This window comes from Pleurodeles waltl, chromosome 12 (genome assembly GCF_031143425.1).
Source record: "Pleurodeles waltl isolate 20211129_DDA chromosome 12, aPleWal1.hap1.20221129, whole genome shotgun sequence".
In the NCBI taxonomy this organism is placed as follows: Eukaryota; Metazoa; Chordata; class Amphibia; order Caudata; family Salamandridae; genus Pleurodeles; species Pleurodeles waltl.
The window spans coordinates 805,935-830,766 of record NC_090451.1 but is presented as its reverse complement, the minus strand read 5'-3'; the positions used below and the strand labels follow the sequence as shown (position 1 = coordinate 830,766).

Here is a 24,832-nt window from a genome sequence, read left to right as displayed (position 1 = left end):
TTGAATTAGAGACTCATTCAGAGTACAAATTGCCCAGTCTTTTCTATGTAGATGTATCTGAGGTGAAAGGTTATGAAATCAATGTGTTAATTCACTTCTATTGCTTTACAGGGATTGCTTTGATCATAATGTTTTTTTTGTTTGTGCTGATGTTTTTTGTTTTTGTTTGAAACAGGAGATATGTGAAACAAAAATTCATTGGTCAAAGGGCGGAATGTACTGCCATTTGTTAAATTTTGTTTTGACCAATGACTTTGTGTTTCACCACTGCGCATATTAGTTGCTCAATGTTCACATTGTATGTTTTGTTCAGTTTAGCCACCTATGGGCTTTGACATTGCATTAGCCATTACTTTCTGTATTCAGTTTAGCCGCCTATGGGCTTTGACATTGCATTAGCCATTACATTCTGTATTCTGCCTATTGGCTTTGACATGCTGTATCCAGTCTAGCCGCCTATTGGCTTTGACATGATATCATATATTACATTTTGTATTCAGCTCCGCTGCCTATTGGCTTTGACATGATATCATATATTCAGCTCCGCTGCCTATTGGTTTTGACATGATATCATATATTGCATTTTATATTCAGCTCAGCTGCCTATTGGCTTTGACATGATATTATACATTGCATTTTATATTCAGCTCAGCTGCCTATGGGCTTTGACATGATATTATATATTGCACTTTGTATTCAGCTCAGCTGCCTATTGGCTTTGACATGACACTAGACATTGCATTTGATATTTAGGTTAGCTGCCTATTGCCTTTAACATGACATTGTATTTGATATTTAGGTTAGCTGCCTATTGCCTTTAACGTGGAGTTAGACATTGCAGTTGAGAATCCAAGCTGTATTTTTCCAAGCTGTGTTTTTGCACAAGATGAACCAAGATGTTTTGTTCTCACAGTAGACTAGACATGATAAGAGAGAGTGCATGGGTGTTGTTCTCTCTGCTTGAGCTTGGGAACAGGAGTAGTCTTGGAGACCTGGCCAGTCTCCAAAAGGCTTGCTCAGTTTCCCAGGTCTGAGAGGAGGGGGCACACCTTTGTAACGAATGTAACAGGCTGCAGAGAGTCAGATTCGAATCTGCCGGACCTCGTGCTGGAGCTTGGCGCAGGCTGCCAGCAATCCCGTGTGGGTAGATGAATCTCTCTTTCTCGCGGCTGACAGGGGTCATCAGCTTGCAGACCTTAGAAAGATGAAGCTGTAGATAGTTCCCACACGGTGAAGTATTTGTTTTGCTTTGCATTCAATATCTTATAAATATAACCTGCTGTGTATATTGCAAACTGATATATTTTGTTTGATTAACGTGGACTTGAAAGCTACTAATTCGTCATTCATAAATATTGTGGTTGGGGAAGAATTAACAACAATAAAAGTCTTCTTTGACCTCAGAAGTGCATTTCTGTTGTGTTATGTTAGTGCTTAGAAACTAAATAAGAGGAAAGCACTACAACGCTACAGTCAGTAGTTCCATTGTTTTCTCCTACTCCATGCAGCCTTGCACCTGTTACAAATTACACTGTTGCATTCAGCAAGAATGTCTTCTTGAGCAAGTAGGGTCCAATGAGAAAGAATTTACTACAGCTACACACATCTCTAGCTTCTGGGAAAGTACAGTTTCATGTCCTTCAGGAAAATAGCACATTGCACGTTAGAAAAAGACAGTTTAATATGAGACCAGGCAGCTAGGCACAGACCTTCGCTAAACTAAGGCCTACTGCTTAATGAACAAACTCCTAATACATAACTCCAATTTTGATATGTTAATACAAATTAAAAACATTAGTACATAATTAATTCAGCATTAATAACTTTCATTAGTCTTCGTATACATTGGTAGCCTTTCCCCGTGGGCAAGTTTCAAACGTGTGCATTATTTCTACGTGTTGGAAAATGGGTTATTGGTAAGGGCAGGTAGGTACCTGCACCTAGCAACAAGCCACTAACCTCCACCTAGGTCCAGTTAGGTCTCAGTAAATTAACCCCAGCTCAACCCTTGGTAGCTTGGCAACGAGCGTCAAGGCTTAACTTAGGAGACAGTGTGTAAAGCATTCAAATATCACAAAACAGTAATTAAATAAAACACAGGAAACAGTTTAAAAATCCAAAACCAATTTATAAAAATATTTTATATCTTTATCTCTAAAATGACACAAAAACTGATAAAATCGGATAAGGGGAACTGGAGATATGAATTTTTAAAGAAGTATTATTTTTCTAGCGCTTAGAAACAAAAAGCGCCAATCGGGTCATCTGGTTGCACCTTGATCGGGGCAAAGTCAAAGTTTCAGGCCGACCGCGTAGGAGCCCTACTCGGCTACAGGTTGCGGGAGGCCTCGGTTAAAAAGTTACCTTCTGACTTAGTCTTTATTTTGAAGATTTTCTTCAGCGGGACGAACCTGCCAGTCCAATCCGACCTCCTGGAGCCCTTCTCCGGATACGCGATGCTGGATTCCTCAGTGGAGATTTTTACCTTCGGACTTAGTCGTTTTTTCGAGGTGAAAATCCTTCGACCGGTGTAAACCTGGATCTTGATCCGACGTCCATGGAGCCCTTCTCGGATACGATGGCTGGGAGGTCCCGGTCAACTTTTTACCTTCGGACTTAGTCTCTTTTTCGGAGATTTTTCTTTACCGGGACGAACCACCAAATCAGGCCGGGTCGCGGTTGAGGCAAGCCGGCTAGAATTGCCGCGGCGGGTCGGTCCCTCTATGGAGTTTTTTTACAAAAATTCTCAAATCTTCTCCAAACTTCTGGGGCTTCACCCAGATGTTCTTTTAAGGTTCTTTTGGGGTCCACAGCTCACCCCAAGGGTCCAGAAGTTCTGAGATGGTCCTTGGGGGGTGCGGACTTCAACTCCCAGAATGCACCTGGCGCAAACTCCTTTTTGGCCACTGGACAGTGGTCAGCTGGTCACTTTCTTCAGGAGTTGGTGCAGGGGACTCTGGATAGCAATTTTTCACCTGTAGCAAACAGGGAGTCCCTCCTTGAACCAGTTGAAGCCAGGCAAAGTCCTTCTTGTGGTGAAGCCCAAGTGTGCAGCTGGTGCAGTCCTTCTGAGTGCAGGTTCCAGGTGCAGGCCAGGGGTCCAGCAGGGCAGTCCTTCTTCTCCTTTAGTTCTTTTCTTGTTGAAATCTGGTGGGGATCTGAGGTGTGGGTGCAGGTCTGCCAGTTTTATCCTTGCTCCTGGGTGAAAAGCAGGGGGGTCCTGGTTCTCCAATCAGGTATAGGGTCGTCCCCCTGTGATGACCACTTCCTGGGAAGTGTGGCAAAAATCCATCCCAGAAGGCAACATTCTCTAAAAATCCAACATGGCTGAATCTGATTTTTGGAGGTTACATCTGGCTGAGCCCACCCACTGGTGTGGCTAAAAATCATAAACACACCCCTCTCCTGCCCTCTCCTAATCTAATCAAGGGGGCACCTAGTTGTCTGGGGTTGCAGGATGTGGGGGTGTTGCTGGTTGCTCCAAATGTCCTTCTCTGCCTTTGAAGACCAGTTTGGCAGCCCTCCCCCTTCCTGCCTCACCATCTGCTGAGGGGAGATTCTCTCCCACAGGCACATTCCTTTGTGTGAAGCCAGGCCACTTCACACCTCATCAAGGCAGCTTGGCTAAGCTGCTGCAGGCTGGCCAATCAGAGCACAGCAGCAAAAACAATGCAGGGCTGAAATTGGCAACTTTTTAGGTAAAGTCTAAAACTTTTTATCTGAACAAGTTATATTAAATCCAACAACTGGAAGTTGTGGGATTTATTATAACAATTAATTTGATTCCAAAGTCTTGGTATGCAACATTTAAGGAGACTTTAACATTTAAAATAAAGTCTCCCCATTCTAGCCTATGAAGGCCATTTACTTCAATGAGGGAAAAACAAATTTGGCTGTTTTTACCTCACCAGGGTTTATAAATCTATTTTTATAAAGTCCCTGCTTATAGTTACATGGCACCCAGCCCTAGGGGCACATAGGGCACACCTTAGGGGTGACTTATATGTAAAAATAGGGAAGTTTAAGACTTTGGAACTACTTTTAATTCCAAAGTCGAATTTGCATATAACTTTAATTTAAAAGCAGCCAGCAAGGCAGGCCTGCTTTTAAAATGACACTGGGCACCTCAGCAGTGCACCTAGGTGTGCACCACCTATGCTGTGGTCCCTAAACCTACATGCCCTACAATATACTAGGGACTTATAGGTAGGTTAACTTAGCCAATTATAATTAGCCTAATTTGCATATCCATTTTACACAGAGCACAGGCCCTGGGACTGGTTAGCAGTACCCAGGGCACCATCAGAGTCAGGAAAACACCAGCAAAAAGTGAAAAATGGGGGCAAAAAGTTAGGGGGCCTCTGCAATCAGCCCTGTTTTCTCAGACTACGTTAACACATTTTTTATGCAGCTTCATTACACAATATATTGTAAGCTTTTCATGTTAATATTAATTTTAAAAGACACACTCCAGCAATCCCTCCTCTGATGACTCTTGTCATCACACAAATCTTCCCCACTAATTTTACATACTAAAATTCCCTCATATCAATCTCTTCCCTTCTTGGTTTCCCCTTTGATCTTGCCCTGAATAATTTTTCCCTTTGTTTTTCTTCCCTCCTCCTATTATTTTTCGCCATCTTCAATTTTATTCTTTTACTAATTTTACATGCCACCCATGATCCAAATAAGCAATCTATAACAATCAATATCCCCTGTATTATTTTAGACAATATCCCATGGCAAATGTTACTAATCCAATTTCCCACTGAAGCAAATCCTTTCGCAACCTTTTTCCAAACACCTAGTTCTTTCAAATCCTTCAAGTCCGTACTATCCCTAGTCAAGTTAGTAAGCATACTTCTAATCTCATTACTATTATCTGGTATGTAAGCGCAACAATGACACCCATTGAGCAATCTACAAACTCTGCCATTTTTCGCTAAAAGAATGTCTAAAGCAAGCCTGTTTTGAAGAGTCATAGCCCCCTCCGCAGCAAGTTCAGTATCCATGAGGAGTATAGCCCCTGAAAAGTTTGTCAGCATGTTATCCTCAATAGTAGACAACTTTCGAATCTTTATGGAGTTCAAAATAACTCCCACTGAAGAAATTATCATCCCAAATATGTCTCCTACTACACCAGCAGCAGTCTCTCTCTTATGTCTAGTACGATGTAATTCAGACAATTTTGGCAACCTTTTCAAATCGTCAAGTTGATATATCTTTGGGAAAACTATCCCCAAACAACATGTCCCATACTATCCCTTTGGAAGACGGTAATAAGCATTAAGTCCACATATATAATAAATCCCGGGGATTGCTGGATCCTGTGAATTTTAACATGAACGTCCATTTACTCTGAAACAAAAACACACGCTTACATTCACTCATTCCCACAAACACATTGTCATAGTATGATTTGGTCTTGGATATGCAAAGCTTTCCTACATGTAGTGCGTCTAAAGCTAACTTCCCTTGTTCTCTAATTGCACTATGACCGTCACTACTAGCAAAGGCCCGTTGCTGTAATCCTTTCTCTAGTTTACCCTTCAATGCCCTTCTTCTCTCTTCCGTGTGATCTAAAAAGCTTTTCTCTACAGGTGTAAGCAAACATGTCAAATTATTGTGGTGTGCATAAGATGTACTAATTGTTAATGTCGCCTGAAAGAATCCTTTAACTAACTTTATGCTATAGTACTTAGCTACCCCACTCACATCCTCTATGATAGGCACATTAGAAAACACAAGATCATGATTTGAGTAAAAATATTGAATCTCTTTCTGCTTATAGAATCTTGTTAGTAACAGACTGCAACGTATCCCATATGTTAATGACAGTCTATGATAGGTAACCCCCTTTTGTACCGAAACAGGAATCTGTGTACACACAAAACAATCTTTCGCATCCGTTGTGTCAACATACTCACTCAGCAAGCGATAGAAAACATCAGTGGATAGTTCCCCTTTCGAGTTAGTTCCCTCATGCAAGTATCTTGTATCCAGCTCAAACCTCTCCCAGGCTGTTAGTGCAGTGGTAGTCTCAGGAATTGTAGCATTGTTAGTCCCACTTTTATCCATTAGTGTCATACTCACAACCACGACCCTAATGAATATTTATTACATGAACCTTTTTTGCAAAAGTATTTGGTTCAAGTAAACTTAAAGTGTTGGGATTCAAGCCCACGGCTCCAGAGAGACTGGAGCCTAATTCCAGCCACTTTAGACTGCTCGGCCACGCTACCTCATATCTACAAGCTCACAACTATAGTAACTTGGCCAAACACTGTGGACACCCGCTGTGGTGACCTGGCTATTTAGGGTAACGCAGCATTCACCGACAGTTGAGCGAGTTACAGGTAAAAAGCAAAGTATAATAACTGTCTGCATATAATATATGTCTTTCCTTATTTATTCTTCTTCCCCATTGTATGTTTGCTCTCTGCTTTAGAAACGCGAGCTGTCATCACTGCAAGGAAACGTATCACACAGCGTTCTACTGTTTACACTCACTGCACTTTCAGCATTACAGTGACCCCTCTCGTCGCCTCTATAGTTAGACTTCAAGACAGCTGGTTTGTTTACCGATACAATTCTTGTCACCTTAGGTTGTGGTTTTTTAAAATAAGAAGGCTCGATCCCACTGTCTGGCTACCTTATATACATACCGCCACCACTTTACATAGTCTCACCTCTCGCTATGTGGATCGTAGGTGCAGAAGGCGGAGAGTGAGACACTGATGCAGACAAAATACGTTAGTGAGTTGAAAAATACCGGCAGCGGTGGGATTCGAACCCACACCTCCAAAGAGACTGGAGCCTTAATCCAGCGCCTTAGACCACTCAGCCACACTACCCTGTGCAAACTTGTTTCTGTATACTTTCTGAAGTGAGATGTTCTGTTGTTTAGGGGAGTTGGAGAATAAGGGTGCATAGCCTGTGAAGTGATCCTAGGAAAGTCAACGCCAACAGCAGCAGGCAAATGATACATTTAGTAGGTCAGGATTGGCCCGGGGCCATGGGAGGTGTCAGGGAGCGCCAGTCCTGAGAGTCCGTAGGAAGACAACCCTTACATTGGGGTCCCGCACGCGCTGCTTCTCTTTCTTTAAGGATAGGGAATCAAACTATCTACGTCCCTCAACTTACCAACCCTCCGCCTCAGGAAAGATTTTGTGATTCATGAGCAGAACCCGGCTGGTGCTGTTTACAGTAATGCCTAAGCACAGTACTCAACTGAGCGGTGTTTCCAAACTGAGCCGTTGTACTGCCGGAAATACCATGGGATATGTAATTTAACTTTCACATAAAATAGGGTTAACCCAGCCCTACCACATACTAAAAACTAAAGACGGAACAATAAACTGACGAGGATGGGATTCGAACCCACGCGTGCAGAGCACAATGGATTAGCAGTCCATCGCCTTAACCACTCAGCCACCTGGTCTTCAAAACTCGATATTTCAGGAGTACAAAATATGGTAGCCAAAATGTGTTCTATTAGGTGATAGTTGTCTAAACATAATAAAGAGCATATATTTACAGATTGTTATGGTAACTTATTGTCTTCAGCTTTGCTCTATACGACCTTGTTGTCCATCCCTACTTCAGCTTGAATTTCTATGTTAAATGTAATGTAATCATGAAAATTACACTTTCCAAACGTGTTCTATCCATATGTGATGTACTATCACACTACCCTCAAATTAGCTAAGATTGCTTTAATTCAGTTGTCCGTGGATTTAAAGTGCAATATCATACAAATATTGTACTGGTATGGCGCTTTCGAGTCTCTAGATGTCAGTTATTGGTGGGGTGCTTACATGTCAACATTAGGCAGCAAATAGTACACAATTAAGGAAAACTGCCTTCCCATTTAATGTGCATTGTTCTGCAAAAAGTTTTAAGTAGGAGAAAGTAAAACTTAGTTTATAAAACCACCTAAACTGGGAGTATTGCCGCTACAGCTATGACAATTCAGTTTAAAAACGTGCGTGCATTAACAAGAAATATTTTTGCGCTAAATAAATTGCTGTCAGACTACTCACGTAATGCATAAAACTGAGGCAGTTGTAATTACAATACATTGAAGTAATATTTTGGTAGTTTTTGTTGACGATGACTCCGCAGCAAGCGATCAGATTACTTTTTATTAGTGAAGGCGCGTCAGAGCCTTGATAAGTAAACTTACAAGGAGACACGCCTAGGTCGATGAACCTTTTAGACCAGGTTCGGGGACTTCCCAGTACAAGATGTCTTTTGGCATCACAAATCAATAGATCAATATCTCAACAACAATTGCAATAACTAATCAGCATGCTAATCAATAACCTTTAAAGAGAGTCAATAAAGTAAACACACCATGATCTTTCAGTCATGAATAACCACACCAATTTAGTTAAGTGTTAGGATATTTATTTCCCTACTGGTTACAATCTAAAGTCATTTCTGTTAATCTCATCAGCAATTCATCTCATTAGTAACTCTTCAGATTTGCAATTAGAAACGCAATTAATCAATGCATAGAGAATATTCACTCAGTATTAACACATAATTATTAAGAAGCAACTTAGCAAAGTCTCAGTAGTGCATGGTTCAACAAAGCAAGAACTCAGTCATTTGTCTATTTGCGTCAGATTTTAGTGAACACCTTAAATAACCTCGTATTAGCATCAGCATGTTGGGCTTCATGCAAAACAATTTAGCAAACACAAATTTGTAAAACATCTAACTATGGCCTCTATCAAAGAGCAGTTGGTACCTAGAAAGAAAAGGCAAACAGACAATTACAATTTTCATCAGAGAGTTACCCATCCAACGGATCAGCAAACAGCATCAGTCTTCGTCCTCGGGACATCAGTCGTTTGCATCATCAGCAAAGAAAGGACAGGGCAAAGTATCAGTATGGCATAGCTAAGGAACAAGAACTTCCCTCATATAGAGGAGAAGTAAGTATCAGGTAAGGAATAAGTAAAGGGTGGTTTAGAGTAACAGGGCGAACAAACGGCAAAGTCTCAAACGAAATGGCCTAAATGGCTCAGTACAATGGCAAAGAATGGCTTGGAGTGGAATGTCCAATAAATGCCTGATTTCTCCTCGGGTCATGTGGTTAAATCAAAACTGTCTAATTTACTCCTAATTCCTCAATGGATAATCATTGGTGCATCGCCATCTCTGTCCAATAATCTTCACCAGAGTTTTACACAAACCACAGTTCTCATGTCGTTGATTGGCCCATGTTATTGACGTTTTCATCGGTTGGAATGTCAGGTAAGAAAAGTTACATTTTACGCTACAGTCAGTAGTTCCATTGTTTTCTCCTACTCCAGGCAGCCTTGCACCTGTTACAAATTACACTGTTGCATTCAGCAAGAATGTCTCCTTGAGCAAGTAGGGTCCCATGAGAAAGAATTTACTACAGCTACACAAATCTCTAGCTTCTGGGAAAGTACAGTTTCATGTCCTTCAGGAAAATAGCACATTGCACGTTAGAAAAAGACAGTTTAATATGAGACCAGGCAGCTAGGCACAGACCTTCGCTAAACTAAGGCCTACTGCTTAATGAACAAACTCCTAATACATAACTCCAATTTTGATATGTTAATACAAATTAAAAACATTAGTACATAATTAATTCAGCATTAATAACTTTCATTAGTCTTCGTATACATTGATAGCCACTCCCCGTGGGCACATTTCAAACGTGTGCATTATTTCTACGTTAACACATTTTTTATACAGCTTCATTACACAATATATTGTAAGCTTTTCATGTTAATATTAATTTTAAAAGACGCACTCCAGCAATCCCTCCTCTGATGACTCTTGTCATCACACAAATCTTCCCCACTAATTTTACATACTAAAATTCCCTCATATCAATCTCTTCCCTTCTTGGTTTCCCCTTTGATCTTGCCCTGAATAACTTTTCCCTTTGTTTTTCTTCCCTTCTCCTATTATTTTTCGCCATCTTCAATTTTATTCTTTTACTCATTTTACATGCCACCCATGATCCAAATAAGCAATCTATAACAATCAATATCCCCTGTATTATTTTAGACAATATCCCATGCCAAATGTTACTAATCCAATTTCCCACTGAAGCAAATCCTTTCCCAACCTTTTTCCAAACACCTGGTTCTTTCAAATCCTTCAAGTCCGTACTATCCCTAGTCAAGTTAGTAAGCATACTTCTAATCTCATTACTATTATCTGGTATGTAAGCGCAACAATGACACCCATTGAGCAATCTACAAACTCTGCCATTTTTCGCTAAAAGAATGTTTAAAGCAAGCCTGTTTTGAAAAGTCATAGCCCCCTCCGCAGCAAGTTCAATATCCATCAGGAGTATAGCCCCTGAAAAGTTTGTCAGCATGTTATCCTCAATAGTAGACAACCTTCGAATCTTTATGGAGTTCAAAATAACTCCCACTGAAGAAATTATCAAACCAAATATGTCTCCTACTACACCAGCTGCAGTCTCTCTCTTATGTCTAGTACGATGTAATTCAGACAATTTTGGTAACCTTTTCAAATCGTCAAGTTGATATATCTTTGGGAAAACTATCCCCAAATAACATGTCCCATACCATCCCTTTGGAAGACGGTAATAAGCATTAAGTCCACATATATAATAAATCCAGGGGATTGCTGGATCCTGTCCATTTAACATGAACGTCCATTTACTCTGAAACAAAAACACACGCTTACATTCACTCATTCCCACAAACACATTGTCATAGTATGATTTGGTCTTGGATATGCAAAGCTTTCCTACATGTAGTGCGTCCAAAGCTAACTTCCCTTGTTCTCTAATTGCACTATAACCGTCACTACTAGCAAAGGCCCGTTGCTGTAATCCTTTCTCTAGTTTACCCTTCAATGCCCTTCTTCTCTCTTCTGTGTGATCTGAAAAGCTTTTCTCTACAGGTGTAAGCAAACATGTCAAATTATTGTGGTGTGCATAAGATGTACTAATTGTTAATGTCGCCTGAAAGAATCCTTTAACTAACTTTATGCTATAGTACTTAGCTACCCCACTCACATCCTGTATGATAGGCACATTAGAAAACACAAGATCATGATTTGAGTAAAAATATTGAATCTCTTCCTGGTTATAGAATCTTGTTAGTAACAGACTACAACGTATCCCATATGTTAATGACAGTCTATGATAGATAACCCCCTCTTCTACCGAAACAGGAATCTGTGTACACACAAAAGAATCTTTCGCATCCATTGTGTCAACATACTCACTCAGCAAGCGATAGAAAACATCAGTGGATAGTTCGCCTTTCGAGTTAGTTCCCTCATGCAAGTATCTTGTATCCATCTCAAACCTCTCCCAGGCTGTTAGTGCAGTGGTAGTCTCAGGAATTGTAGCATTGTTAGTCCCACTTTTATCCATTAGTGTCATACTCACAACCACGACCCTAATGAATATTTATTACATGAACCTTTTTTGCAAAAGTATTTGGTTCAAGTAAACTTAAAGTGTTGGGATTCGAGCCCACGGCTCCAGAGAGACTGGAGCCTAAATCCAGCCAGTTTAGACTGCTCAGCCGCCCTACCTCACATCTACAAGCTCACAACTATAATAACTTGGCCAAACACTGTGGACACCCGCTGTGGTGACCTGGCTATGCAGGGTAACGCAGCATTCACCGACAGTTGAGCGAGTTACAGGTAAAAAGCAAAGTATAATAACTGTCTGCATATAATATATGTCTTTCCTTATTTATTCTTCTTCCCCATTGTATGTTTGCTCTCTTCTTTAGAAACGCGAGCTGTCATCACTGCAAGGAAACGTATCACACAGCGTTCTACTGTTTACACTCACTGAACTTTCAGCATCACAGTGACCCCTCTCGTCGCCTCTATAGTTAGACTTCAAGACAGCTGATTTGTTTACCGATACAATTCTTGTCACCTTAGGTTGTGGATTTTTAAAATAAGAAGGCTCGGTCCCACTGTCTGGCTACCCCTACATACTGCCACCACTTTACATAGTCTCACCTCTCGCTATGTGGATCATAGGTGCAGAAGGCAGAGAGTGAGACACTGATGCAGACAAAATACGTTCGTGAGTTGAAAAATACTGGCAGCGGTGGGATTCGAACCCACGCCTCCAAAGAGACTGGAGCCTTAATCCAGCGCCTTAGACCGCTCGGCCACACTACCCTGTGCAAACTTGTTTCTGTAAGCTTTCTGAAGTGAGATGTTCTGTTGTATAGGGGAGTTGGAGAATAAGGGTGCATAGCCTGTGAAGTGATCCTAGGAAAGTCAACGCCAACAGCAGCAGGCACATGATACATTTAGTAGGTCAGGATTGGCCCGGGGCCATGGGAGGTGTCAGGGAGCGCCAGTCCTGAGAGTCCTTAGGAAGACAACCCGTACATTGGGGTCCCGCACGCGCTTCTTCTCTTTCTTTAAGGATAAGGAATCAAACTATCTACGTCCCTCAACTTGCCAACCCTCCGCCTCAGGAAAGATTTTGTGATTCATGAGCAGAACCCGGCTGGCGCTGTTTACAGTAATGCCTAAGCACAGTACTCAACTGAGCGGTGTTTCCAAACTGAGCCGTTGTACTGCCGGAAATACCATGGGATATGTAATTTAACTTTCACATACAATAGGGTTAACCCAGCCCTACCACATAATAAAAACTAAAGACGGAACAATAAACCAACGAGGATGGGATTCGAGCCCACACGTGCAGTGCACAATGGATTAGCAGTCCATCGCCTTAACCACTAGGCCACCTCGTCTTCAACACACCATATTTCAGGAGTACAAAATATGGTAGCCAAAATGTGTTCTATTAGGTGATAGTTGTCTAAACATAATAAAGAGCATATATTTACAGATTGTTATGGTAACTTGTTGTCTTCAGCTTTGCTCTATACGACCTTGTTGTCCATCCCTACTTCAGCTTGAATTTATATGTTAAATGTAATGTAATCATGAAAATTACACTTTCCAAACGTGTTCTATCCATATGTGATGTACTATCACACTACCCTCAAATGAGCTAAGATTGCTTTAATTCAGTTGTAAGTGGATTTAAAGTGCAATGTCATACAAATATTGTACTGGTATGGCGCTTTCGAGTCTCTAGGTGTCAGTTATTGGTGGGGTGCTTACATGTCAACATTAGGCAGCAAATAGTACACAATTAAGGAAAACTGCCTTCCCATTTAATGTGCATTGTTCTGCAAAAAGTTTTAAGTAGGAGAAAGTAAAACTTAGTTTATAAAACCACCTAAACTGGGAGTATTGCCGCTACAGCTATGACAATTCAGTTTAAAAATGTACGTGCATCAACAAGAAATATTTTTGCATAAATAAATTGCTGTCAGACTACTCACGTAATGCATAAAACTGAGGCAGTCGTAATTACAATACATTGACGTAATATTTTGGTAGTTTTTGTTGACGATGACTCCGCAGCAAGCGATCAGATTACTTTTTATTAGTGAAGGCGCGTCAGAGCCTTGATAAGTAAACTTACAAGGAGACACGCCTAGGTCGATGAACCTTTTAGACCAGGTTCGGGGACTTCCCAGTACGAGATGTCTTTTTGCATCACAAATCAATAGATCAATATGGGGCATGGCCAAGATGGCGACCGGAGCGGCAGCATAAACTGCAGCTCCGATCCCTGGCCCGGTAAAACATCCTGTTGGAGGCGCCCGGGCCCCCCCTAGAGTGGGTCCGACTGCCGTTAAGAGGGCTGCCCGGGGGCGGCATCGTTGATCGCGGCCGGAGACGCGATACCGTCGCACGGCTGGCGTTCGGCTGGATTGAGGCCGTGACTGCGATGCGGATAACGCGCTCGCGGCGAGTGTTACACGGAGCCACTCGCGACCCGTTCCCAGAACACGGGTTTGCGATCTGCTGAGGCGACACAACACCATTGTTATTACCCGGAGGTGAGAGGCGTCGGGGTGCGCCGTCTGGCCACGAGCACTCTGGAGGGGCGGTGCCGTCCAGGCCACCTCCGACACAGCGCCATCTTGTCGAGATAAGCCTTGCCGAAGTAGGCTTACCTGTTTTACACCCAGTGAATGGGGCTCCCCGTACTGTGGCTCTCTTGTTGATCTGCGGCAACACACCGCTCTGCGGCCGACCTGGAGGTCGGACCGCATGGGACACGCCTCCTGTTGGTGTGGCCTGGGGATCGCGCCGCATGCATGGAGGGCGCCATCGGGAACTCAACACGGAACTGTGCACCGGTGTGACGCGCCGGCCCGTGGGGGACATCCTGCAAGGGCGGCGCCGGCTGGAATCTATTTACTGCGGCGAGGCCCCTCGCGGGCCGAGACCTGTCGAGGTAGGCCCCCGCCGCACCATAATTACTGAGGTGAGCAGCCGGTGTGGATGACTGTGTCCTGGCTTCCTCCGCTTACCCACAGCTACATGGCGCCCCGTGCTCCGGCTACTGATTAATCCATCGCGTCAACAGCCCCAACAGGAGGCGGCCAATACTCAACACCTCTGCATCCTTTGCAAACAAGAGCGCCTAACTCTGCCATAAAAGGCCAACTGGCGTGTGGGTGGCGCTGCGCAACAGCGCGCCACACCGGGGCGCACACCCCGAAATCTCACTTTGCAACGTTGCTGTGAGGCGGCATCGACCTGTGGCATCCCTGCTCCCTGCACGGAGCAGTCCGTGGAAACAGGTTCACAAATTAACCGGCTCCAGTGTCGCAGGCCACGCTGAATGATTAATTGTGGCCAACTAAACGTACTGATTCAATGCAGATTGCTGCACCAGCACAGTGGGCCACAGCCGCAGCCCCTACTGTAAGGATCCTTGTCTTGCACTGGCCCGTGCTCCACCTCTAGGAGATCGAGGTATCAGGAAGTCAGCTATCTGGGAGAAGGGTAAACACATAACGGACCTGGCTGTCTATAAGTGGAGTGCCTATTGATGACAATTATCGGGTGGTAGGGCGCACACGCATGAATCATCCCTTTTGGGACACTAGTTACCATGTGCAGCCGCAACTTCCGTCACAATGCACAGCGTATTGCTCCCTGTCCCACCAGTCTTATAAACTCATACCAGCACTGTCATTATTAAGTATCACAAGTGATAGCAAAAGTACCAGGCTTTTATCTATCTAAAGCCTCGCTTGATCCTGGCCTTGCTCCTCCTCAACGCCTAGGTCGAACTGGCAGGACATTTGACTAGGTCGTACATACTGTTTTGCGTTTTCTCAGCACGCTAACGTCTAAGAGCTCCTGTACTTGCCAAATGGTCAAACCAAAAACCCCACGAGCACCGCTGGGCAAGATGGAACATGCCACTTCATCCTCCTCAGAGCCCTATGCCACCACACAAGTGGCACTTCAGAAGCTAGAATTGACCCTACAATCACACACATCACAATTTGAAAAGATACTACAAGCCATTCTAGACACTAAAACTACTCTAGAAGCTAAAATAGGTTCGGTAACAGAAGATCTTAACATACTTCGCACTGACCAACACGCACTAGCTGATAGGGTATCGGAACTTGAAAGAGATGCTGTGGCCCTCCCCCGCTCGGTGAAAGATCTCCAATCGCAACTAGTTCACTTATCGACAGAGGTGGACTCTTTAAAACGCAGAGCTGAGGATGCAGAAGGTAGATCCCGTCGCAACGATATCCGTATGATGGGATTTCCCGAACGTGCCGAGGGCCTCAGTGCTGAACTATTTATAGAGAAATGGCTTACTGATAATATTCTGAAGGATAACATCCCGAAGGTCTTTTCTGTCGAATGAGCACACAGGATCCCCGCCAGGCCTCCCCCTCCTGGCTTACAACCACGTCCGCTTATAGTAAGACTCCTCAATTACCGTGACAGAGATCTTATCCTACAGCTATTCCGCAAATCTGGTCCGGTAAGCTTCGAAGATGGTGCGATTACAGCCTACCCAGATTTTACAGCAGAAGTACAGAAGAAACGCAACTCTTTCTACCATGTTAAGGCGTGTTTCCGAAAACACAACATTAAATATGCGTTGTTGTTCCCTGCCAGACTCCGGATACAAGATGACACTCGTACACTCTTTTTTACTTCTCCAGAGGACGCCTGGACCTGGCTACATGCCAAGGGGCTAGCCGATCCGTTAGACACAAATGCTATGGGAGCCGATAGACCCTCCTCCACGTCGGGTCGCAGACAGCGCAAAAAACAAGGCGCGAAGCCCTCGCCTGAACAAGCGCAAACTGAACGCTCCCGACTCCTGCGAGCCACATCCAGATTTGTTAACGCGTCACCTACTGCCTCCTCTACACAAGCGGACGTTGAGCAGGAACAAGATGCAAACTCTGATTCAGCTGAATCCACACGTGGCCCTACCCTCACACCACGCACAGCAGATGATATCTGCTAAGCAGCTGGGCCCTACTGGTTCTTATAAATCGTGGACAGCATCACAATACTATTACACCTCCTTCTGAGCGCTATCGGCATCTACCTGCTACGCCGCGTGATTCGATTGTGCCCCTGGGCGGCACACTCTTCACCACAAGTGAACAGGGCAAGGTAAACCCTAGACTCTGTATCAATGCTTCCCGACACCCCCCTGCTCCATATGGACCATTCTCTCATGCCAGCAATTGCTGGAATTGATTTCTATTTTTCAATTCAGTTGTTATGGTGTGTTGTTTTAGAGTGCACCCTTTTATTTAGTTGTTGGTTTTATCACATGTTAGTTAATTGCAAATGCAGCAGCAAATGTACAAGTCATGATTATCATAGCAATAGAACTACAGCTCGCAATGTCGCAGGTACAAGCTACCCAATCTCAGCGTGCGCACGTCATAATGTTTTTATGTCACGGTCAGCAGACACTCATTCCCTTGGACATACGAAAACCACAAAAATATCATGGCCACTCAAACTCATCAGAGTATAGCAAAATACAAGGTGCTCACATGGAATATTAGAGGCATGGCAACTCCACGGAAGCGACAGAGGGTTTATGCCTTCCTCAAGAGACATCAGATACATATAGCATTATTGCAAGAAACACATCTCTCTAAAACTACGCTAGAAAACACACGCTCAAAATGGAAGGGGCAATTGCATGGCACAACTTCTTCATCATTTGCCCGTGGGGTAGCGATTTGGATCGCTCCCGGGGTTCCATTCACCGTGTCTCGCACACAATGTGACTCAAATGGTCGCCACGTGATAGTTGAGGGCATACTAAATGGATCCCCTTTAGCCCTAGTTGCACTGTACTCCCCAAATGCAGACCAGCGCGATTTTCTATCAACACTTTCAACCGGCAACCTTAACGACCCTACGTTGGAATGCGTTTGGGGAGGAGACTTTAACAGTGTCTTAGACACTCAAATGGACCGCTCGTTCCCCCCGCTTACCTCAGCTCCTTCCAATCGTGCCTCTCAAGCACTAGCAAGTTGGGCTTTAAACAACGGCCTGAGTGAGGTATGGAGGACGGCCCATCCCGCCCAACGGGAATACTCTTATTATTCCGCCGTACATAAGTTGTATACCAGAATAGATATGGTTTTTGTATCTGCAACAGTGATTCAGAAGGTGTGCGGATCTGAATACTTAGCGCGCACTATATCAGATCATAATCCTTTATGTGTAACGATAGCCTGGGGTCACATGCACACTCGCATACCAACGTGGCGATTACAGCCGGTAGCCCTTTTAGATCCCCCCTTTCAAACAGATATAGCTAAAAAATTGGCTGATTATTTCCTGCTAAATAAAAACTCGTCATCATCCCGCTCTATAGAGTGGGATACCCATAAAGTGGTGATACGCGGACACTGACTTGCAGCCACGGTAGGGGTGAGAAAAGTACTTACTAAAGAGCTACAAACACTAGAGGTAAAAATCCGCAATGCGGAGACTGCGGTTGTCAGGGACGAGTCCATACTAACAACACTGAATTCGCTTAGGGTCGCCCATAACGAAGCAGATACCAGGCTAGGCAAACATGACTACAGACATTATATAACAAGACAGCACGCTGAAGGAGACAGATCCGGTAGACTATTAGCCTGGCTGACTCGACAGCCCTCACAGCCAATGCCTATCGGCGCGATACGCGTAAACCCCAACGTTATCGTTAACACTCAGTCTGGCATTAATGAAGCCTTTTTCATATATTATCGTACACTTTATACGTCTCCTCCCCCTCCGCCGGAATCACACCTAACTGATATACTACAACTTGTCTCTCAAAACCAAGTTATCCTCGATAACACCCCTATTCTGGATGGCCCCATTACCATTGAAGAACTGCGCTCAGCTTTGGCACAAATGGCGCGCAGTAAAACCCCCGGATCAGATGGACTTCCGGTGGAATATTTTAACTCTCATGCGAGTCATCTCCTGCCCCCGCTCGTAGAAGTGTTTAATGAGGCGTACCATAATTTGCAAATGCCAGACTCTATGCGTGAAGCTTTAATAGTGGTCCTTCAAAAAGCTGGTCGAGACCCCCTTGATGTTAAATCATACAGACCGCTCTCTCTCCTAAATACAGACTGCAAATTACTAGGGAAAATATTAGCGAATAGGCTCCTCCCCTACTTACCGAGTCTGATACATCAAGACCAGTCCGGCTTTATTCCCGGTAGGAACACCTTCCTAAATATTAGGAGACTGCTTCATATAATGCATAACAACACAAACACCGAAGCGGTTGCCCTCTCCCTAGATATTGAAAAAGCGTTTGACACACTAAGCTGGAATTATCTTATTTGCACACTCAGGGCGTTCGGCTTCGGACCTGGCTTCATAAACTGGATCAAGACGCTGTACTCTAAGCCCACAGCACGTGTAAAAAATGGTCGCATTATCTCCGAAGCATTTTCCATAAGTAGAGGCACCAGACAGGGTTGCCCATTGTCCCCCTTGCTGTTTGCCATTGCTATGGAGCCACTGGCAATCAAACTACGTAGCTTCGCGCATATGCGGGGCATCCCGGAATCTAACACCTATCATATCATATCTCTATATGCAGATGATGCCCTGATTTATCTGCGTAAACATTCTACCTCCATGTCAGAGGTGCTGAAATTGCTGGACTCCTTTGCCCTCGCCTCTGGACTCCACGTCAACTGGTCCAAATCCAGTATCTTCCCTCTTATCTCCATTCCGGCTGATGCACATACAACACTTCCGCAATATAAACTACCGTGGTCATATACAACCATTAAGTACCTCGGGGTGCAGATCTACCACTCTGTTATAGATCTAAAAGAGGGCAACATTGACAGAGTAATGAGATCCACTCGCAGCTCGATACCATTCTGGAGCTCACTCCCCTTATCCCCGTTGGGCCGTGTAGCAATAGCCAAGATGCTTATCCTCCCGAGGTTCCTATATTACTTTACTGCCCTGCCAGTGTGCCTGCCACACTCCTTCTTTAGTAAATTACATTCAATATTAACCGACCTACTCTGGGGCAAAGATAGACGTAGAGTAGCGTTGACCATAACACAACATCCGCAGGAAATGGGCGGGCTGGGCATGCCTAACCTCGAAAGATACTACGCTGCCGCTCAATTGTCGTGGCTGACTGGATGGCTGCATGACGCCCCTTCCGCTGAGGGCGTGCTGCTGCAGTCATGTATGGCCCCAAAGGGGCTGCTGCTCACATTGTTATCCACCCCTCACTCCCTACCCTCGAAACACATACTGATGGAAGCAGCTCGCTTTTGCTGGTATAGATATGTCCATGGCAAGTCCCCCTCCCCCCCTTATTCACCCTTGATACCGCTGTTTCAATTGCCGGGCACCCAAAATATTTCAATACATCATAACACACGGGACATAAATACACTGAAGGTAGGCGATCTATACTCCCATTCCGCGCTGTACTCCTTTACGGAACTGGTGTCTGCCGGGGTGATGCACAATGGGGCCTTTTTGACATACAGCGCCATTAAACGGCTGCTAAACAAGATCTGGGGCCTCTGCAATAATATACCCCCTGAGTCCCAACTGCTCACCACTATCCTTACAATAGGTAGCGCAAAAGGTACCATAACTGAAATATACAAAATACTATTAGCAGGAGTTTGCACTACCCTGCCGCACGCTAAAGCACGCTGGGACATGGTCCTTCCTACGCCATTACCACAAAAAACCTGGATCGCAGCTCTTGCAACGATCAAATCAATATCCCGTAATCCTCGCTTACGCTACACCCAATTCAATTATATTCATCATGCTTATTTATCCCCAGCCCGCATTCTAAGAATATACCCGAACACAACTCCGTCGTGCCCAAGATGTGCTACCCCGGCAGCCGACGTTTACCATATGGTTTGGAGTTGTCACTCAATAAACTCAGCCTGGCACCGAGTTACAAACGTTACAACAGACATCTCATCCCTCGCATTATCCCCCACACCAGAGTCCTGCTTATTGGGCATACGTCACCGTACTAAGGGAGATAAACAGACGCACAGATTCATAGACTTAGCGTTTGTTGTCTTCAAACGTCTGATTGCAACACATTGGAAGGCTCCACATGTTCCATCCCACTCGGTTTGGCTGCGCGACCTACATAGTCGCTCACAGGCCGAGGCGCAGACACTCAACCTATTGCAACGTAAAGGTCTCATTGAAGTGGGCCCTGAAGTCTGGAATACCTTTGTGGTGGCAATAGAAGCGCGTGATGACTTGCACCCCCCGTGAATAGTGCATCATACACAAATCTTACAGCAAGGTGGATACGATCAGCAGGATACTTGAACTGCCTCATTCTCAATTATAGACATTGCTGACACTCTCATTCTAATCCTCAAAGTATTAACCTAACAAATCAAGCTGTTTCCACTGCGTACAAGACTTTACGCAGGTCAAACCCAGTTCGATCAATGCCAATTAGGCTCAGCATCCCGCTGAACCCCACAAAACATGATCCTTGCCCCCACCTCTGTCCTTCGCTCTACACACACTTACATATATCAGTTGCACTCCTTCCTCTAACCCCTCCCCACCTCGTCTTGTGGTAGCAAATATTATCAATGACATTGGTCGTGCTTAGCTGCATTGTTATTCGGCAAGTAGTTGTCGCACAGTATTTAAGCTGTATGTTTCCTTTCTTCCTGCTCTGTTAGCAATATCTTATGTTTGTTTATAATTTAATTTTTTCTCTTTCTCTTTCATACCAGTTAATATGCAACAAGGCTGTATAAGATTATTTTTGCAAGCAAATAATTCGATAAATTGTAAACAGCCAATGTACTGGTATGTAAATGTTATGTTTAATAAACAGATTTAAAAAAAAAAAAAATCAATAGATCAATATCTCAACAACAATCGCAATAACTAATCAGCATGCTAATCAATAACCTTTAATGAGAGTCAATAAAGGGAACACACCATGATCTTTCAGTCATGAATAACCACACCAATTTAGTTAAGTGTTAGGATATTAATTTCCCTACTGGTTACAATCTAAAGTCATTTCTGTTAATCTCATCAGCAATTCATCTCATTAGTAACTCTTCAGATTTGCAATTAGAAACGCAATTAATCAATGCATAGAGAATATTCACTCAGTATTAACACATAATTATTAAGAAGCAACTTAGCAAAGTCTCAGTAGTGCATGGTTCAACAAAGCAAGAACTCAGTCATTTGTCTATTTGCATCAGATTTTAGTGAACACCTTAAATAACCTCGTATTAGCATCAGCATGTTGGGCTTCATGCAAAACAATTTAGCAAACACAAATTTGGAAAACATCTAACTATGGCCTCTATCAAAGAAGAGTTGGTACCTAGAAAGAAAAGGCAAACAGACAATTACAATTTTCATCAGATAATTACCCATCCAACGGATCAGCAAACAGCGTCAGTCTTCGTCCTCGGGACATCAGTCGTTTGCATCATCAGCAAAGAAAGGACAGGGCAAAGTATCAGTATGGCATAGCTAAGGAACAAGAACTTCCCTCATATAGAGGAGAAGTAAGTATCAGGTAAGGAATAAGTAAAGGGTGGTTTAGAGTAACAGGACGAACAAACAGCAAAGTCTCAAACGAAATGGCCTAAATGGCTCAGTAGAATGGCAAAGAATGGCTTGGAGTGGAATGTCCAATAAATGCCTGATTTCTCCTCGGGTCATGTGGTTAAATCAAAACTGTCTAATTTACTCCTAATTCCTCAATGGATAATCATTGGTGCATCGTCATCTTTGTCCAATAATCTTCACCAGAATTTTACACAAACCACAGTTCTCATGTCGTTGATTGGCCCATGTTATTGACGTTTTCATCGGTTGGAATGTCAGGTAAGAAAAGTTACATTTTACGCTACAGTCAATAGTTCCATTGTTTTCTCCTACTCCAGGCAGCCTTGCACCTGTTACAAATTACACTGTTGCATTCAGCAAGAATGTCTCCTTGAGCAAATAGGGTCCCATGAGAAATAATTTACTACAGCTACACACATCTCTAGCTTCTGGGAAAGTACAGTTTCATGTCCTTCAGGAAAATAGCACATTGCACGTTAGAAAAAGACAGTTTAATATGAGACCAGGCAGCTAGACACAGACCTTCGCTAAACTAAGGCCTACTGCTTAATGAACAAACTCCTAATACATAACTCCAATTTTGATATTTTAATACAAATTAAAAACATTAGTACATAAGTAATTCAGGATTAATAACTTTCATTACTCTTCGTATACATTGGTAGCCACACCCCGTGGGCACATTTCAAACGTGTGCATTATTTCTACGTTAACACATTTTTTATGCAGCTTCATTACACAATATATTGTAAGCTTTTCATGTTAATATTAATTTTAAAAGACACACTCCAGCAATCCCTCCTCTGATGACTCTTGTCATCACACAAATCTTCCCCACTAATTTTACATACTAAAATTCCCTCATATCAATCTCTTCCCTTCTTGGTTTCCCCTTTGATCTTGCCCTGAATAATTTTTCCCTTTGTTTTTCTTCCCTCCTCCTATTATTTTTCGCCATCTTCAATGTTATTCTTTTACTAATTTTACATGCCACCCATGATCCAAATAAGCAATCTATAACAATCAATATCCCCTGTATTATTTTAGACAATATCCCATGCCAAATGTTACTAATCCAATTTCCCACTGAAGCAAATCCTTTCCCAACCTTTTTCCAAACACATGGTTCTTTCAAATCCTTCAAGTCCGTACTATCCCTAGTCAAGTTAGTAAGCATACTTCTAATCTCATTACTATTATCTGGTATGTAAGCGCAACAATGAAACCCATTGAACAATCTACAAACTCTGCCATTTTTCGCTAAAATAATGTCTAAAGCAAGCCTGTTTTGAAGAGTCATAGCCCCCTCCGCAGCAAGTTCAGTATCCATCAGGAGTATAGCCCCTGAAAAGTTTGTCAGCATGTTATCCTCAATAGTAGACAACTTTTGAATCTTTATGGAGTTCAAAATAACTCCCACTGAAGAAATTATCGTCCCAAATATGTCTCCTACTACACCAGCAGCAGTCTCTCTCTTATGTCTAGTACGATGTAATTCAGACAATTTTGGTAACCTTTTCAAATCGTCAAGTTGATATATCTTTGGGAAAACTATCCCCAAATAGCATGTCCCATACCATCCCTTTGGAAGACGGTAATAAGCATTAAGTCCACATATATAATAAATCCCGGGGATTGCTGGATCCTGTCCATTTAACATGAACGTCTATTTACTCTGAAACAAAAACACACGCTTACATTCACTCATTCCCACAAACACATTGTCATAGTATGATTTGGTCTTGGATATGCAAAGCTTTCCTACATGTAGTGCGTCTAAAGCTAACTTCCCTTGTTCTCTAATTGCACTATAACCGTCACTACTAGCAAAGGCCCGTTGCTCTAATCCATTCTCTAGTTTACCCTTCAATGCCCTTCTTCTCTCTTCCGTGTGATCTAAAAAGCTTTTCTCTACAGGTGTAGGCAAACATGTCAAATTATTGTGGTGTGCATAAGATGTACTAATTGTTAATGTCGCCTGAAAGAATCCTTTAACTAACTTTATGCTATAGTACTTAGCTACCCCACTCACATCCTCTATGATAGGCACATTAGAAACCACAAGATCATGATTTGAGTAAAAATATTGAATCTCTTCCTGGTTATAGAATCTTGTTAGAAACAGACTACAACGTATCACATATGTTAATGACAGTCTATGATAGGTAACCCCCTCTTGTACCGAAACAGGAATCTGTGTACACACAAAACAATCTTTCGCATCCATTGTGTCAACATACTCACTCAGCAAGCGATAGAAAACATCAGTGGATAGTTCCCCTTTCGAGTTAGTTCCCTCATGCAAGTATCTTGTATCCAGCTCAAACTTCTCCCAGGCTGTTAGTGCAGTGGTAGTCTCAGGAATTGTAGCATTGTTAGTCCCACTTTTATCCATTAGTGTCATACTCACAACCACGACCCTAATTAATATTTATTACATGAACCTTTTTTGCAAAAGTATTTGGTTCAAGTAAACTTAAAGTGTTGGGATTCGAGCCCACGGCTCCAGAGAGACGGGAGCCTAAAGCCAGCCACTTTAGACTGCTCGGCCACGCTACCTCACATCTACAAGCTCACAACTATAGTAACTTGGCCAAACACTGTGGACACCCGCTGTGGTGACCTGGCTATGCAGGGTAACCCAGCATTCACCGACAGTTGAGCGAGTTACAGGTAAAAAGCAAAGTAATAATAACTGTCTGCATATAATATATGTCTTTCCTTATTTATTCTTCTTCCCCATTGTATGTTTGCTCTCTGCTTTAGAAATGCGAGCTGTCACCAATGCAAGGAAACGTATCACACAGCGTTCTAC

General features: G+C 43.2%; 4 non-coding genes across 4 annotated transcripts; all 4 read right to left on the bottom strand.

The window, feature by feature from the left end:
* Positions 1-6,772: 6,772 nt before the first annotated feature.
* TRNAL-AAG (transfer RNA leucine (anticodon AAG)) lies at positions 6,773-6,854 on the bottom strand. Its single transcript has one exon. It is a non-coding gene; the product is annotated as a tRNA-Leu (tRNA).
* Positions 6,855-7,359: 505 nt separating this feature from the next.
* TRNAS-GCU (transfer RNA serine (anticodon GCU)) lies at positions 7,360-7,441 on the bottom strand. The gene has a single exon. It is a non-coding gene; the product is annotated as a tRNA-Ser (tRNA).
* Positions 7,442-12,092: 4,651 nt separating this feature from the next.
* TRNAL-AAG (transfer RNA leucine (anticodon AAG)) lies at positions 12,093-12,174 on the bottom strand. Its single transcript has one exon. It is a non-coding gene; the product is annotated as a tRNA-Leu (tRNA).
* Positions 12,175-12,679: 505 nt separating this feature from the next.
* TRNAS-GCU (transfer RNA serine (anticodon GCU)) lies at positions 12,680-12,761 on the bottom strand. Its single transcript has one exon. It is a non-coding gene; the product is annotated as a tRNA-Ser (tRNA).
* Between the last annotated feature and the right edge of the window lie 12,071 nt (positions 12,762-24,832).